Genomic DNA, 570 nt, shown 5'->3' on the forward strand with positions numbered 1-570 from the left:
CTGCCTGTTTCTTGTCTCATTATTCCAGATGAAATTAATTCATATATTCTGTTTTCTATGTTTGTTTCTCCATTCTGAGTGCAGGAGTAAGAAAGCAAAGAACAGCAGTATGTTGTTATTTTTCAATGCGCTTATCTTGAGATCATGACTGAAGGGGAGACCAGGGCACCTTATCACACTTTTTACTTTTTTAATTCATCATAGTCATTCATGTTCCAAATGAAATTAAATGATAAATTCTTCTGGACAAATGTACAGTCTTTGGATTTCCTCCTTACTTTAACATTGAGTTATAAATCCAAAATTTCCCATTGGGGATACTTACTGAATGTATATATGTATGAACAGTAAGAAGGACCTGAGTTCAAGCCCCAGGCCTGGAGACTTTCTGTGTTGACCTTGTATGTTATCCGGCTTCTTCCCACTGTCCAAAAACATACACATTAGGTTAATTAGGGACTCTAATACCTTACTGCACTATGACGTTTTTATGAAGTTTTATACCTTACTATACTATGATGTTTTTATTATTTTTTATGTCTTACTATACCATATCCTTTTTATGACTTT

This window comes from Seriola dumerili, unplaced genomic scaffold, assembly GCF_002260705.1.
Source record: "Seriola dumerili isolate Sdu_G_001 unplaced genomic scaffold, Sdu_1.0 BDQW01000069.1, whole genome shotgun sequence".
In the NCBI taxonomy this organism is placed as follows: Eukaryota; Metazoa; Chordata; class Actinopteri; order Carangiformes; family Carangidae; genus Seriola; species Seriola dumerili.